This window comes from Bos javanicus, chromosome 16 (genome assembly GCF_032452875.1).
Source record: "Bos javanicus breed banteng chromosome 16, ARS-OSU_banteng_1.0, whole genome shotgun sequence".
In the NCBI taxonomy this organism is placed as follows: domain Eukaryota; kingdom Metazoa; phylum Chordata; class Mammalia; order Artiodactyla; family Bovidae; genus Bos; species Bos javanicus.
Window position 1 is genome coordinate 13,868,979 of NC_083883.1, and position 14,217 is coordinate 13,883,195.

The window sequence follows — 14,217 nt, forward strand, 5'->3', positions numbered from 1 at the left end:
CCTATGCCCATAATCTGGTCTTCAAAAAACATATTTTATTATAGGAAGGATTTGTTTGCTTTTGTAGATGTAACTTTTAGTCTACAAATGTCTAAATTTTGCTAAGTTTATTTAGTATTATCTGTAATATGCTATATCAGAAAACATATAGTCACATAATTTGTATCCTGATTTCTAAATTTTATTTATCACTCTTACTTGTTCTCTATCTGATACATCCTTCAAGTGTGCTGTGTGCTAAGTTGCTTCAGTCATGTCCAACTCTTTGTGACACTATGGACTGTAGCCTGCCAGCCTCCTCTGTCCATGGGACTCTCCAGGCAAGAATACTGAAGTGGGTTGCTATGTCCTTCTCCAAGAAAATCTTCCCAACCCCAGGATCGAACCCGTGTCTCTTAAGTCTCCTGCATTGGTTAGTGGTTTATTTACCACCAGCTTTTAAGAATCCTAGCCAACAACAACAACAACAAAAATGCATTTAACAAACTCCACTGTTAGCTCCAAGCACATGCATACACAGGTACAAGATGAGAGAGGGAGTTCTGTTCAGTTGCTCAGTTATGTCGGACTCTTAGGGATGCCGTGGACTGCAGCATGCCAAGCTTCCCTGTCCATCGCCAACTCCCAGAGCCTGTTCAAACTCATGTCAATCAAGTCGGTGATGTCATCCAATCATCTCTTCCTCTGTTGTCTCCTCCTCCCGCCTTCAGTCTTTCGCAGCATCAGGGTCTTTTCCAGTGATTCAGTTGTTTGTATCAGGTGACCAAACTATTGGAGCTTCAGCTTCAGCATTAGTTCTTCCATTGAATATTCAGGGTTGATTTCCTTTAGGATTGGCTGGTTTGATCTCCTTGCAGTCCAAGGGACTCTCAAGAGTCTTCTCCAACACTACAGTTTAAAAGCATCAGTGCTTTGGTGCTCAGCTTTCTTTAAGGTCCAACTCTCACATCTATACATGACTATTGGAAAAACCATAGCTTTGACTAAATGGACCTTTGTCGACAAAGTAATGTCTCTGCTTTTGAATGTGCTGTCTAGGTTGGTCATAACTTTTCTTTTAAGGAGCAAGTGTCTTTTAACTTCATGGCTGCAGTCACCATCTGCAGCGATTTTGGAGGCCAGAAAAATAAAGTCTGTCACTGTTTGCATTGTTTCCCCATCTATTTGCTATGAAGTGATGTAACTGGATGCCATGATCTTAGTTTTCTGAATGTTGAGTTTTAAGCCAGCTTTTTCACTCTCCTCTTTCACTTTTATCATGAGGCTCCTTAGTTCCTCTTTGCTTTCTGCCATAAGGATGGTGTCATTTGCATATCTGAGGTTACTGATATTTCTCCTGGCATTTTTGATTCCAGCTTGTGTTTCATCCAGCCTAGCATTTCACATGATGTACTCTGCATAGAAGTTAAATAAGCAGGGTGACAATATACAGCCTTGATGTACTCCTGTCCTGATTTGAAACCAGTCTATTGTTCCATGTCTGGTTCTAACTGTTAGCTTCTTGACCTGCATGTAGATTTCTCAGGAAGCAGGTCAGGTGGTCTGGTATTCCCATTTCTTTAAGAATTTTCCACAGTTTGTTGTGATCCACATAGTCAAAGGCTTTGGCATAGTCAATAGAGCAGATGTTTTTCTGGAATTCTCTTGCTCTTTCTATGATCCTGTGAATGTTGGCAATTTGATCTCTGGTTCCTCAGCCTTTTCTAAATCCAGCTTAAACATCCGGAAGTTCTTAGTTCACGTACTGAAGTCTAGCTTGGAGAACTTTGAGCACTGCTTTGCTAGCATGTGAGATGAGTGCAATTGTGCAGTAGTCTGAACATTCTTTGGCATTGCCTTTCTTTGGGATTGGAATGAAAACTGACCTTTTCCAGTCCTGTGGCCACTGCTGAGTTTTCCAAATTTGCTGGGATATTGAGTGCAGCACTTTCACAGCATCATCTTTTAGGATTTGAAATAACTCAGCTGGAACTCCGTCACCTCCACTAGCTTTGTTTGTAGTGATGCTTCACTATGAACAAATGCATTGGCTCAGAGGTTAAAGTGTCTGCCTGGAATGCGGGAGACCTGGGTTTGATCCCTGGGTCAGGAAGATCCCCTGGAGAAGGAAATGACAACCCACTCCAGTACTCTTGCCTGGAGAATCCCATGGAGGGGAGGAGCCTGGTAGGCTACAGTCCATGGGGTCTCAAAGAGTTGGACACGACTGAGCGACTTCACTTTCATTTTCACTGTATTTAAATTCACTATGAACAGCACTTTAACAGCATCATCTTTTAGGACATCTAATAGCTCAGCTGGAATTCCATCACCTTCACTAGCTTTGTTCGTAATGATGCTTGAGAGAGGGAGAGACAGAAAGCCAGTGGTTGTGGAAAGACTGCTTCCTGTGTTCTTCCTGTAAATCAGTTGCATGATTACTACCCAGGCCTTGACTCATCTTTATTTAAAAGGATTACATGGCATAATTTAATTTTCCTTGAAAAGTGAACGTTTCTTCTGACTTTTGATAAATATTTGCATGATAAGAAAACCCTTGGTTTCTGAGAATGAAATATAGATATTACTCCATTGAAACTAAAATTCTGCTATCAGGAGAGATCTTTTGAAGATCAAATCAGACTTACAGGCAGATTGAAGCTACCAATGAAAGCCCGAGTTTAAATGCTCTGTGTTTGCATATTTCTCCTGAGATACCAATTCTTTCTTCTTAGTTCATTCACAGGCACGTTGACAATTCCTAATGCTCTGGGGACATAAAGATGAAGCAGGGCTAGCCCCTGTTATCAGAGAGATGAGTTTTGGCTAGTGTTGTTTCTGACTGTGCCCAGCTGGTATTTTATCAGCATCTCAATTTCTACCCCAGGCTGATTGCCATACTCAACTCCAGGTACTGTTTTGATCTAAAGGAGTTGTCTGACACCCCCTTCCCTTCCACCATCTGGGTGCCTGGTCTTCTGAACAAATTCTAGCCTAGCTTCTCCTCTGATCATTTGGCATTAAGCATGTTTGTTACTGACCATGTCTGTGCTCGGATGAAGAGATTAACCATCCCCTGTACCTGGCTTGATTAAATAACATCCAATGTGTTTCTTATTTCTTAGTTTTTAACACCAGATTTGGATGACACTACCTACCAGTAGAATAGAACAAAATCTTCATAGTCGCTGGGTATTTGAAGTGTAGATACTAACTTTATTCATTCAATTATACTTAAGAGAAAGTTTATACCCATAATTTCACTTGCCTTCCTTGAAACTGACAGTTTTCACTCATTTACTACAGGGTTTGATTAGCTTCCAAGATAATTTTTATAGGGTCTAAGAGAAGTTAAAGGAAGTGTTTTGGAAATGAGGTTCAGATCAGATCAGATCAGATCAGTCGCTCAGTCGTGTCCGATTCTTTGCGACCCTGTCCATCACCAAATCCTGGAGTTCACTGAGACTCAGGTCCATCGAGTCAGTGATGCCATCCAGCCATCTCATCCTCTGTCATCCCCTTCTCCTCCTGCCCCCAATCCCTCCCAGCATCAGAGTCTTTTCCAATGAGTCAACTCTTCGCATGAGGTGGCCAAAGTACTGGAGTTTCAGCTTTAGCATCCTTCCTTCCAAAGAAATCCCAGGGCTGATCTCCTTCCCAACCAACTGGATAAGAATTAGACATCAGCTGTGGGCTGAATGCCATGATCTCAAGTGGCCCAGGTAGACGCTTGCTGAGAGTAGTCACCAGTTCCAGTGATCTCTGCTGCCTTCAGAATCTGTCCACTAGATTTCCAGACACTTCTCTTTCACACTAAATTTAAAACCAGAAATTACTTGAATTATGTATCCCCAAAAATTGTCCTTGTGGAATTAATTATATGAAAGAATTTGAGAGTTATTTCATCTTATACTTTTGATTTGAATGGAGATTATAGCCCATGGAAAAGAAATTATATAGTTCATAATAACTGACTCAGAAGTTCTCTTTGTTTTCCAGCTTCTATTTTCACTACAATAAAATATTATTTTAGGCAGATTTCTCAATTAGGTGAAATGTCATGTCATTAATGGTGAAATGCCATGTCATTAATGGCAGATCACCTGTAATAAATTCATGCCTTTCTCATATAAAATATATGAGTGTTCTAAACATGTAGCTTATTTAAAAAAATTTTGTAGAAGAAATTTTCAGAAATTATTCAAAATGGTAATAGTAACATAGGTTTGGAAGTATATGTGAAAGCTCTTTAAACACAGAAGTTAATTACAGTTTGGCTTCTTTTATAGAAATCAGATAATTTAACAAGAACTGTTGAAAGAATATGACACAGGAATTCATAATGCATGCAGTCGCACTGTATGAATGGGGACTGCTACAAATAAGTACATGATGGCAGGATTTAATTTAATTTTTAGTCCTAACATCTAGTTCAAGATTTATCAATAGGATTTAATGCTCTTATATCTCTTTGGGATGAGAATTATGCTGACAACTTCAATTAAATAAATTGAAATTGTCTTTGTTTCACCTGATAGCACCTTCATCTTTAGGTTTGTCTTTTTCTTTGTTTTTCCCAAGCCACCATCACACCAAAATCTAACAAATTTTGCCCAAATAGTGGGCTGCTGCTGCTGCTGCTGCTAAGTTGCTTCAGTCGTGTCCTACTATGTACGACCCCATAGACGGCAGCCCACCAGGTTCTGCCATCTCTGGGATTCTCCAGGCAAGAACACTGGAGTGGGTTGCCACTTCCTTCTCCAATGCATGAAAGTGAAAAGTGAAAGTGAAGTCACTCAGTTGTGTCTGACTCTTAGCTACCCCATGGACTGCAGCCTACCAGGCTCCTCTGAAATAGTGGGCAGACAGTACTTTTTTTTTTTTCCAACTACAATTTTATTTTATTTTTAAACTTTACAAAATTGTAGTAGTTTTGCCAAATATCAAAATAAATCCACCACAGGTATACATGTGTTCCCCACCCTGAACCCTCCTCCCTCCACCCTCCCCATACCATCCCTTTGGGTCGTCCCAGTGCACCAGCCCCAATCATCCAGTATCGTGCATTGAACCTGGACTGGCAACTCATTTCATACATGATATTTTACATGTTTCAATGCCATTCTCCCAAATCTTCCCATCCTCTCCCTCTCCCACAAAGTCCATAAGACTGTTCTATACATCAGTGTCTCTTTTGCTGTCTCATACACAGGGTTATTGTTACCATCTTTCTAAATTCCATATATATGTGTTAGTATACTGTATTGGTGTTTTTCTGTCTGGCTTACTTCACTCTGTATAATAGGCTCTAGTTTCATCCACCTCATTAGAACTGATTCAAATGTATTCTTTTTCATGGCTGAGTAATACTCCATTGTGTGTATGTACCACTGCTTTCTTATCCATTCATCTGCTGATGGACGTCTAGGTTGCTTCCATGTCCTGGCTATTATAAACAGTGCTGCAATGAACATTGGGGTACACGTGTCTCTTTCCCTTCTGGTTTCCTCAGTGTGTATGCCCAGCAGTGGGATTGCTGGATCATAAGGCAGTTCTATTTCCTGTTTTTTAAGGAAATCTCCACACTGTTCTCCATAGTGGCTGTACTAGTTTGCATTCCCACCAACAGTGTAAGAGGGTTCCCTTTTCTCCACACCCTCTCCAGCATTTATTGCTTGTAGACTTTTGGATCACAGCCATTCTGACTGGTGTGAAATGGTACCTCATAGTGGTTTTCATTTGCATTTCTCTGATAATGAGTGATGTTGAGCATCTTTTCATGTGTTTGTTAGCCATCTGTATGTCTTCTTTGGAGAAATGTCTATTTAGTTCTTTGGCCCATTTTTTGATTGGGTCAAGAGGACACTAATAGATGGAGAAATATACCATGTTCATGGATTGAAAGAATCAATATAGTGAAAATGAGTATACTACCCAAAGCAATTTATAGATTCAATGCAATCCCTATCAAGCTACCAACAGTATTCTTCACAGAGCTAGAACAAATACTTTCACAATTTGTATGGAAATACAAAAAACCTCGAATAGCCAAAGCAATCTTGAGAAAGAATGGAAGTGGAGGAATCAACCTACCTGACTTCAGGCTCTACTACAAAGCCTCAGTTATCAAGACAGTATGGTACTGGCACAAAGACAGAAATATAGATCAATGGAATAAAATAGAAAGCCCAGAGATAAATCCACGCACATATGGACACCTTATCTTTGACAAAGGAGGCAAGAATATACAATGGATTAAAGACAATCTCTTTAACAAGTGGTGCTGGGAAATCTGGTCAACCACTTGTAAAAGAATGAAACTAGAACACTTTCTAACACCATACACAAAAATAAACTCAAAATGGATTAAAGATCTAAACGTAAGACCAGAAACTATAAAACTCCCAGAGGAGAACATAGGCAAAACACTCTCTGACATACATCACAGCAGGATCCTCTATGACCCACCTCCCAGAATATTGGAAATAAAAACAAAAATAAACAAATGGGACCTAATTAACCTTAAAAGTTTCTGCACATCAAAGAAAACTATTAGCAAGGTGAAAAGACAGCCTTCAGAATGGGAGAAAATAATAGCAAATGAAGCAACTGACAAACAACTAATCTCAAAAATATACAAGCAACTCCTATAGCTCAACTCCAGAAAAATAAATGACCCAGACAGTACTTTTTATTAGCACCTTTCTAAAATCTATAAAGCAGAGTTATGAATGTTTTCTCATATCAGATTTCAATCTTCTAATGCCTCTGAATTTATCCCTATCAACATAATGGGGTATAGAATGTGTTATTGCTTTAAGAGGTTAGGTTTCAGTGAGTATGTTTTGGAGGAAAGTTTAATGAGCTATCAGGGTAAGTAGTAAGCCTCTGTTTTGCCCTCCAGTAACTTCCAGGCAAGTGGTGGTTGAAAATATAATAAATGGAGTATAAAATAATAATAACAAATAATAAGAACACGTACCCTATTAGTGGAGAAGATAATTGCTCTAACAAATAAATACAGCATTTCAATAGCAAGCATAATAATATTTTATTTATTTCCGTAGTAGCCCAATTTCTGATTAGGCAAGTCTTCTGAATATGGAGAGCTTGTATTCTCCAGTTTCTATTTGTCAATAGTACTTTAAGTTCCTTCCATCCTTTGATTCTGTTAAAGAACCTCGGAACCCTTTTACTGCAGCCCCTAACAAGGAAAGAGAGAAAGGGGATCGCATGGGGTATACTTTTAAATCAGGACTATAAGGGTATGTGTTACTTCCATCTTTATTCCATTGGTCTGGAACTTAATTTCGTTACTCCAGAAAGCAAAACTGTGCTGTATAGTCAAGCTTGGTAGACAGGAAAAAGAGATAAAGATTTAAAATCTAGCCAGTCTCTGCCACTTCATGCCTGTTTGGCCACCAAATATCCATTGCACTCAAAGTGAAAGTGTTAGTTACTTAGTTGTGTCTAACTCTTTGCAACCCCATGGACTTTAGCCTGCCAGACTTCGCTATCTATGGAATTCTCCAGGCAAGAATAGCGGAGTGGGTAACCATTCCCTTCTCCAGGGGATCTTCCTGACAGTTTATTCTTCTCCTGCATGGAAAGCAGATTCTTTACCACCTGAACCACCAGGGAAGTCCATCCATTGTACTCTTCCTATGTAAATAGGACACATTCTTCCTAAGTCAGATGACTCGGCCCATGTGCTCCATGTTATGAGCAGTTACTTCTGTCTGATCTAGAGGTTGCTTATGGTATGAACTTAAAACGCATGTTATTAAAAATTATGTGCATCTCCATACCCAGTATATAATGATAAAGTGAAGACATGATAATTATAATAAAAGTTGTCCAGAAAGGGCAGAATAAACCATCCAGAACAATCACTACTCTATAGAAGTTACTGGAGTCTACTGGGCATACATTATGAAAACCTCCTAATTGGGGGAGAGAAGAAGATCCTTTGACTCTGATTTTGTTCTCTAGTAACACTCCCTTAAAATTTGTCATGGTTTCTTCCTCTTTAGGAAGTACTCTTCCTTCTGTTATCCAGCATGGCCAAAGCTAACATGTATAAGAGGGAGTGTGTCCTCTTTGGGGAAATAAAACTGTAACACCTGCTTCTTGTCGGAGATTCATCAAATACCCTTGGGTTATTTCAGTACAGGGTTTTAAAACTCAACAACAAGTTGAGTTTTATGACTCAACAAGCAGTCATAGACTGTTTTTAGACTAGACTTGCCATTTCTTTGGCAATACAGTTTATTCAGAAAGTTAGTAAGGTTTTTATCTGTTTGCTTCCAGACAGTTCCATGTGGCAATAAACACAAGTTTGTACTTAAAATTATTTCCCAAGTTTGACTTTTTCCTATATTATCTCCATCCACATGCTCTCTGATTAACCACAGCCACCTTGAGGCTGCAGACACTAAGAGTCTTGGATAATATTCTTAATCTGAATTTTTTCCCCTGCAAAACGGAGTCACTTAATTTAAAAGCTTCCTTGGACTTTTGTTTTTCAAGGTTCCCTTTATGCTTTATCTCTTTCTATTTATGATCCAGAGTAATCACCTTTTCCAAACATGTCATGTCCTTAATTAGTGGACTTTCTCCATTCCCTTTGCTCTCTTTCTGAAAATCAGCAGCTTTTTAAATTGGCAGCTCCCTTTGTTGTAATGACTTCTAAAAAGCAACTCAGAATAGCTGATGGATAATATCACTCTGACTCTTCCAGGCACTATCTTAAAATTGTTGGCTCAGTAAGTATGTGGTCTTCATTTCAAGTTATTGCAGATGAATTTTTACTAAATGTTTTACCACAAAATAGTATGACTCACCCCTCTTCAAGCTTGCTTTTTTAAGTTCATTTGTCTCCTGATTCCTAACCACTACATCAGTAGTAGCACATGATCAATTTTGCTTTTGTTGTTAAGTAATACCATCCTTCTAGGTTGGAACTTCTGTACTAGTAAAAACAGACCACTGCTGTCACAATTCCAAAATTTTAGTAGTTTAACCCAACATATGTTTGTTTCTCATTCACATAAGAGCCTAATGTTTGTAGTACTGGAATGTTTTCAACCAAGTTGGTTTTCATAGAGCTAGGTGCCTTCAAATGTCTTTGTGACACTATAAGGCCTCTAGCTTGGCTCACTGGGGAAAGACAGAGAGTAGAAAATCCTGCTACTGTTTTTAATGATCCAGGCCCATAGGTGATATTCATGGCTTCTGCCTACACTTCATTAGGTTGTAAGAGAAAGAGATCAGTCAAATGCAGCTCCACAATTGTTGGTCAGAACTACTGAGTGAACTATAGCACCGTTTAATTAAATGAGAAATGCTGACTGAGATCAAGTGATTTTGGAGAGTGTGGGGATCCAAGTGTTCAATTTACAATACCAAGTGTGAGATCCTTAAGAGACATTCAAGTGGAGATGTTAATTAAGTCGATGTATGTACAAGTCTGGGCTTTAGGGGTAGAGCCAGTGTTCGTGGAATAAATTTAGGAGCCATCAGGAAATGGAAGATATTTAAAGTCACAGGACCCAGTTCAGTTCATTGTGGCATTATACACAGTAAGGCAAGAAAAAAGGGCCAAAGTCAGAATTCTGGGGCATTCCAACATTTAGAAATAAGTCTGGAGAATCTGGCAAAGAAGTTTAAAAAGGAAGTGAAACTGGGAGAGTGGCAAGTCTGAAATTCCAAATAAAAAAAGTGCTTCAGTGAAAGAGATCAATGGTCCTTGAGATCATTTAAGATGATAACCAAGAGTAAAGCATTGGATTTGGCTAGATGAAGCCTATCTACTGAGGCAGTGACTTTGGACTGGTTGGGAGAAAAGCTGAATTTAATTTCGTTTTAGAGAAAATGGAGCAGGGAAATGGGCATGAGCTGGAGGAAGAGGAATCAAGGAGCCATATTAAGGAGTGAAGCATGAAAATGTATTTGTAAATAGTCCAAGAAAGGAAAATTCAAGAGATAAGAAACAGAAGCATAATTATATATAACAAAATGTGATTGAGAGGAGAAAATGGATGGAACTTTTGTACATACAAAGAGAGTTGGTCTTACAAAAAGTTCACCATTTTTGAAGAGAAAACAAGTTGGGTTTTTGAATTTGTGGTGGAAATATGCAGACATCTCTATTCTAAATTCCTTTTATTTTTTTCAGAGAAAAAGAAAGAAGTAGGATAACCAATTTAGAGTGAGGAGTGGGCTTTTGATGAGGGGAAAAAGGAAAAATAACTTTCTCAGTAAAGGTTACCATTGTTCTTAGTTCTGATGCTGGGATTTAAAATGTAAGCTTCAGCTAAAGCGTGAACAATGAGGCATCTGAAAAGGAACATTCCTTGGTGGTGGTGGTGGTTGGATCTTAGCTGGTTGCTGGGGTGGGAAGTGCTTAGCCTGATGCTGGCCTAAGCAAAAGCACAGATTTTTGTTAGATTTGGTTGGCTTCAGAATACGAGTTGACTGCAGCTGAAACTTGAACTTTATAGAAAGAGTTGAAGCAGAGAGCTGCTTTTCAACTTCAAGGAAGCTGATCCTCACACATTGCATTGAATGATGCTTCTGAAAGTAGCTTTGGTAAAAGAACATTTGGCTTTTGTTTTTATTTTTTTGAACTACAAAGTTGTCTTGGGCTCAGACTTTTGTAAAATACAATGCAAATAAACTATTTTACAAAGTTGAATGAGAATTCATATAAAATGCAAGACTTAATATTTGATTGTTCTTTTAGACAGAAAAAATATGTATGTATGACTCCAAGTAGACATAAAACCATGAAAAATAAAAAATTACTAATTTAAAGGCATTGATCGAAACTGTTTGTATATGTGATTATTTTTTTAAGAGATTATATCTCTATCTCATTTTATTTTTTTTGAATGGGAGAACAGATTACAGATTTATGTAATAGAAGTTTTACGTAACATGAGAGCCTCCATAACGAAATGAAGACCTGAAGAATATGTGATTAATATAGAAAATCTCAACTTATATAGTCATGACTTTATGGTCTTCTGTTGTGAATCAATAAAACTTACATGTGAAATACTGATTCCCATATAAAGCACCTAAAAATCATTCTTGGACCCAATCTATGTGTATCAGTATTTAAGAGTTTTATAGTCACAAATGAGCTTCTTTTCTTTTTGCTTGCTAACTTATCTAATTTAGGTGGAATGAATAATTCTTAGAGGATATTGTTGTTCAGTTTCTCAGTCATGTCCATCTCTTTGCAATCCTATGCACTGCAGCATGCCAAGCTTCCATGTCCTTCATCATCTCCCAGAACTTGCTTAAATTCATGTCCATTGAGTCAATGATGCCATCCAACCATCTTGTCCTCTGTCATAAACTTCTCTTCCTGCCTTCAATCTTTCCCAGCATCAGGGTCTTTTCTAATGAGTTGGCTCTTTGCATCAAGTAGCCAAAGTATTGGAGTTTCAGCTTTAGCATCAGTCCTTCCAATGAATATTCAGATTTGGTTTCCTTTAGGATGGACTGGTTTGATCTCCTTTCAGTCCAAGGGACTCTCAAGTGTCTTCTCCAGCACTCTGGATAAAAAGCATCAATTCTTCAGGACTCAGCCTTCTTTATGGGCCAACTCTCACATCCATACATGACTACTGGAAATACCACAGCTTTGACTATACAGACGTTTGCTGGCAAAGTGATGTCTTTGCTGTTTAATATGCTGTCTTGGTTTGTCGTAGCTTTTCTTCCAAGGAGCAAGCATCTTTTAATTTCATGGCTGCAGTCACCATCTACAATGATTTTGGAGCCACAGAATATAAAGTCTCTCACCGTTTCCATTGTTTCCCCATCTATTTGCTGTGAAGTGATGGGACCAGAGATGATGATCTTCATTTTTTGAATGTTGAGTTTTAAGCCAGCTTTTTCACCCTCTTCTTTCAGTTTCATCAAGAGGCTCTTTAGTTCTTCTTCAATTTCTGCCATAAGGGTGGTGTCATCTACATATAAGAGACTGTTGACATTTCTCCCAGCAATCTTGATTCCAGCTTGTGCTTCCTCCAGCCTGGCATTTTGCATGATATACTCTGCATATAAGTTAAATAAGCAGGGTGTCAATATACAGCCTTGAGGTACTCCTTTTCTAATTTGGAATCAGTCTGTTGTTCCATGTCCAGTTCTAACTGTTGCTTCTCGACCTTCATACAGATTTCTCAGGAGGCAGGTAAGATTGTCTAGTATTCCCATCTCTTGAAGAATTTTCCACAGTTTGTTGTGATCCACATAGTCAAAGGGGTTCCCTGGTAGCTCAGATAGTAAAGAGTCTGCCTGCAGTGCAGGAGACGGGTTTGACCCCTGGGTAGGAAAGATCCCCTGAAGATCCACTCCAGTATTCATGCCTGGAAAATCCCATGGATGGAGGAGCCTGGAAGATTACAGTCTAGGGGGTTGCAAAGAGTCAGACATGACTGAGTCACTTCACTTTCACATAGTCAAAGGCTTTAACATAGTCAGTGAAGCAGAAGTAGATGTTTTTCTGGAATTCTCTTCTTTTTCTATCATCTATTTGATGTTGGCAGTTTGATCTCTGGTTCCTCTACCTTTTCTGAATCCAACTTGAACATCTGGAGGTTCTCAGTTAACGTACTTTTGAAGCCAGCTTGGAGAATTTTGAGCGTTACTTTGCTAGCATGTGAAATAAGTGCATTTGTGTGGTAGTTTGAACATTCTTTGGCATTGCCCTTCTCTGGGGTTGGAATGAAAACTGACATTTTCCAGTCCTTTGGCCAGTGCTGAGTTTTCCATATTTGCTGACATATTGAGTGCAGCACTTTAATAGCATCATCTTCTAGGATTTAGCTCATCTAGAATTTGATCACTTTCACTAGCTTTGTTTTTAGTGATATTTCCTAAGGCCCTCTTAACTTTGCACTCCAAGATGTTTGGCTCTAGATGAGTGATCACACCATTGTGGTTATCTGAGTTTATTGAGATCTTTTAGTATAGTTCTGTATATTTTTGCCACTCTTATTATTATCTTCTGCTTTTGTTAGATCCATACCATTCCCATTCTTTATTGTGCCCATCTTTGTATAAAATGTTCCCTTGGTATCTCTAATTTTCTTGAAGGATCTCTAGTCTTTCGCATTCTATTGTTTTCCTCTATTTCTATGCCTTATTCACTTAGGAAGGCTTTTTTTTTTTTTTTTAATCTTTCCTTGCTATTCTTTGGAACTCTGCATTTAGATGGATGTATCTTTTCTTTTTTCCTTTGCTTTTCACTTCTCTTCTTTTCTCAGCTATTTGTAAGGCCTCCTCAGACAACCATTTTGCCTTTTTGCATTTCTTTTTCCTAGGGATGGTTTTGATCACCACATACTGTACAATGTTATGAACCTCTGTCCATAGTTCTTCAGGTACTCTATCAGATCTAATCCCTTGACTCTATTTGTTACTTCCACTGAATAATTGTAAGGGATTTCATTTACAGGGGATAATGATATATAATGTATGCAGGTCAAGAAGCAACAGTTAGAACTTGACATGGAACAATAGACTGGTTCAAAATTGGGAAAGGAGTATGTCAAAGCTGTATATTGTCGCCCCACTTATTTAATTTATATTCAGAGTACATCATGAGAAATTCTGGGCTGGAGGAAGCACAAACTAGAATGGAGATTGCTGGGAAACATATCAACAACATCAGATATGCAGATGACAACATCCTTATGGAAAAAGCAAAGAGTAACTAAAGGAACTCTTGATGAAACTGAAAGAGGAGAGTGATAAATCTGGCTAAAAACTCAACATTCAAAAAAAGAAGATCATGTCATCTGGTCCCATCAGTTCATGACATATAGATGGGGAAACAATAGAAATGGTGAGAGACTTTATTTTCTGGGGCTCCAAAATTATTGCAGATGGTGACTGCACCCATGAAATTAAAATATGCTTGTTCCTTGGAAGAAAAGCTATGATGAAAATAGACAGTGTATTAAAAAACTGAGACATTACTTTGCCAGCAAAGGTCTGTATAGTCAAAGCTCTTATTTTTCCAGTAATCATGTTGAGTTGGACCATAAAGAAGGCTGAGTGCTGAAGAACTGATGCTTTTGAACTGTGGTGTTGGAGAAGACTCTTGAGAGTCCCTTGGACTGAAAAGAGATCAAACCAGTCCATCCTAAAGGAAACCAAATCTGAATAGTCATTGGAAGGACTGATGCTAAAGCTGAAGCTCCAGTACTTTGGCCACCTGAT

At 38.5% G+C, this 14,217-nt stretch overlaps 1 long non-coding RNA gene across 2 annotated transcripts in view; it reads left to right on the forward strand.

Annotated features, from left to right (window-relative positions):
* The window catches only part of LOC133227575 (uncharacterized), a 179,648-nt gene that overhangs the window by 81,441 nt on the left and 83,990 nt on the right, over positions 1 to 14,217 (forward strand). The gene's annotated exons all lie outside the window — the stretch shown is intronic.